Source organism: Kogia breviceps, chromosome 12 (genome assembly GCF_026419965.1).
Source record: "Kogia breviceps isolate mKogBre1 chromosome 12, mKogBre1 haplotype 1, whole genome shotgun sequence".
NCBI classification, from domain to species: domain Eukaryota; kingdom Metazoa; phylum Chordata; class Mammalia; order Artiodactyla; family Physeteridae; genus Kogia; species Kogia breviceps.
In genome coordinates, this window is record NC_081321.1 from 48,039,599 (window position 1) to 48,043,241 (window position 3,643).

Below are 3,643 nucleotides of genomic sequence, written 5' to 3' on the forward strand. Positions count from 1 at the left end.
AAAGAGTGTGATTTTTTTCCTCTTTCCTTTGTTTATTCATTTATTCAGAACTAAATGAATTTATTGGAAATACTATTTTTAAAAACATATGTTGGTATCAACTAGATTATAGGGATGAATGTGGTATGGGTTCTTCCTTTAGAAGGTCCACAGTCTTATACAGAATGTCCATGATCTGTAGTCATTACAGGGGAATTCATTATTTACTTATTTATTTTTAGTAAAAGGTTCACTCAGGTAGAATGTAGGTAAAAATTGTTCCCAGATACAATAACACCCTTAAAGTCAAAATATAAATACAACTGACATTTTCTTGGAGTTTCAAATATTCCAGTATGTTAAATGAAGAAACCAACAATTCATCAATATTTGATGAATAAGACCTATGTGGCCAAATTAAACACTGTCTTGCTTTCAGCAGATGTTCTTTATGGCATCAGGTTGATTTAAAATTATGTTATTTAAAACAGACCTTTGAGAGCAGTTCAGTTCATGCACTCCCAGCTGCCCGCATCCCCTCCGGGCTCTCCTCACATCTGTGGAGCCATGGCATTTGCCGAGACCAACCTGGTGGCATCCTCCTTGCCCAACAGCAACTGCAGGCATCCAAGGGCATGGCCCGGAGGGAAGCGGGTGATGGTGGTGCTCGGCGTGCAGTGGGGCGACGAGGGCAAGGGAGAGGTAGTCAATCTGCTGGTTCAGGCTGCCGACATAATGTGCCACTGCCAGGGAGAAAATAATGCTGGCCGTACAGTTGTAGATTCTGCGGAGTATAATTTTCATCTTTTAGCTAGTGGAATAATTAATCCAAAAGTTACTGCATTCATTGGAAATGGTGTGGTAATTCATCTACCTGGATTGTTTGAGGAAGCAGAAAAAAATGTTCAAAAAGGAAAAGGTCTGGAAGGCTGGGAAAAAAGGCTTATTATATCTGATAGAGCTCATGTGTTTGATTTTCATCAAGCAGCTGATGGCATCCAGGAACAACAGAGACAAGAACAAGCAGGAAAAAATTGGGATACCACAGAAATGGACACTGGCCCAGTTTATTCTTCCAAAGCTGCTTGGAGTAGACTCAGGATGTGCGATCTTGTTTCTGACTCTGATGGCTTCTCTGAGAGGTTCAAAGTTTTGGCTAACCAGTACAAATCTATATAACCCACTTTGGAAATAGACATTGAAGTTGAATTACAAAAACTCAAGGGTTATATGGAAAGGATTAAACAAATGGTGAGAGATAGAGTTTATTTCCTCTATGAGGCTCTACATGGACCACCCAAGAAAATCTTGGTAGAAGGTGCAAATGTAGCACTACTAGGTATTGATTTTGGAACTTACCCTTTTGTAACCTCTTTGAACTGTATGGTTGGAGGTGTATTGGTTTGGGTGTGCTCCCTCAAAATGTTGGAGAAGTGTATGGAGTTGTGAAAGCTTATATAACTAGAGTTGGTATTGGTGCCTTTCCTACAGAGCAAGACAATGAAATTGGAGAATTACTACAAATAAGGGGTAGAGACTTTGGTGTAACTACTGGAAGGAAAAGAAGGTGTGACTGGTTGGATCTTGTTTTGCTCAAATATGCTTATATGATTAATGGATTTACTGCATTGGCACTTACCAAACTGGATATTTTGGACATATTTATGCAAATCAAAGTTGGAGTTGCATACAAGTTAGATCGTGAAATTATACCTCATTTCCCAGCAAACCAAGAAGTCTTAAATAAAGTTGAAGTTCAATATAAGACTCTCCCAGGATAGAACACAGACATATCAAATCAAGGACTTTTAAAGAACTACTATGAATGCACAAAATTATGTTCCATTTATTGACGATGAGCTTCAACTTCCAGTTAAATGGATTGGTGTAAGTAAATCCAGAGAGTCTATGATTCAACTCTTTTAAGGATTTATAGTGATGCAAGAAACACTCCTTGAGAGGGGAGGAAAGGATTTTCTTAAATATTTCATTTATGATATACAAATTTCAAGAATAAAGACACTGAAGTGAGTTTTAAGCCCTACAGTTCTTTCCAGTCTTTTAAGATGGTGTGGAGATACACTTTGGCATTTTCCAGTGTCAGCTTCCTAGGCTGGCATAATTGCCAAATCATTTGTTGCTCCTAATACTCATGATGCCACATTTTCTTTTAATGTTTAGTAATAATATAATGTTGTTTGAAATCCAGGATAGAATTACTTTTAATGTACTTTTTATTCATTATTGTTATTGTGTGTTCATAGGTTTTACCTCGACTGATTGGTAAGATTAATGCAGTTTTGCACAAATATATTTACATTCTGATCATTCATCTGTCATTGTTCAAAAAAAATGATGGGAGGAGTCCTATAAACTTCTGTAATGCTATAAATTCTGTTTAAATTGTGAAGAGTTTATTTTCTGCTGAGACCATTGCAAATTTCAGGTTTGGTGGTAGGAGGGTGTTATATTCATGGGTCCTTTAATTTCTACAGAACATAAAACTTATTTCTCTTTGTAAATTATTTAACACATTGAACATTTAGTTAAATGTTCAAAGAGAAAAAGTGTTTCCCAAGGGCTTCCCTGGTGGCGCAGTGGTTGAGAATCCGCCTGCCGATGCAGGAGACACGGGTTCGTGCCCTGGTCCGGGAGGATCCCACATGCCGCGGAGCAACTGGGCCCGTGAGCCATGGCCGCTGGGCCTGTGCGTCCGGAGCCTGTGCTCCGCAATGGGAGAGGCCACGGCAGTGAGAGGCCCGCATACCGAAAAAAAAAAAAAAAAAAAAAAAAAAAAAAGTGTTTCCCAAAACAGCAATTGTAATGTTAAAAAAATTAGTCATTAAAAGATATGTTGTGATATTTGGTGGATATTTTTCTTTAATTTCAGACATTAATTCTGAAATGTATAGCTTTCTTTTCTTATCTTACCATTATCTCTAAGTCAAGTGGATTGATATTTCAACATTGTGCCTGCCAATATGCCTACAAAGTCATCTATAAGTGTCCAAATGAACCCAAATTGTTGGTCATAACTTTGATCATGCCTTTATTTCTTCTTCCTTGAAAAAAAAAAGAGGTGTTATTTTGACTATCTGGCTTAACATACTGTGTTATTATTATTTTTTTTTTGCATTCCTTTATTTTTATTTTTATTTTTTTAACATCTTTATTTGAGTATAACTGTTTTTACAATAGTGTGTTAGTTTCTCCTTTACAACAAAGTGAATCAGTTATACATATACATATGTTCCCATAACTCTTCCCTCTTGTGTCACGCTCCCTCCCACCCTCCCTATCCCACCCCTCTAAGTGTCACAAAGTACAGAGGTGAACTCCCTGTGCTATGCTGCAGCTTCCCACTAGCTATCTAATTTACATTTGGTAGTGTGTATATGTCCATGCCACTCTCTCACATTGTCAGAGCTTACCCTTCCCCCTCCCCATATCTTCAAGTCCATGCTCTAGTAGGTCTGTGTTTTATTCCCATCCTACCACTAATCTCTTCATGACATTTTTTTTTTTTTAGATTCCATATATATGTGTTAGCATACGGTATTTGTTTTTATCCTTCTGATTTACTTCACTCTGTATGACAGACTCCAGGTCTATCCACCTCATTACAAATAACTCAGTTTCATTTCTTTTTATGGCTGAGTAATAT

The 3,643-nt window shown here is 37.5% G+C and overlaps 1 pseudogene; it reads left to right on the plus strand.

Moving 5' to 3' along the window:
- The first annotated feature begins 483 nt into the window (after positions 1 to 483).
- LOC131767121 (adenylosuccinate synthetase isozyme 2-like) lies at positions 484 to 1,905 on the plus strand (annotated as a pseudogene).
- The last annotated feature ends 1,738 nt before the right edge of the window (positions 1,906 to 3,643 follow it).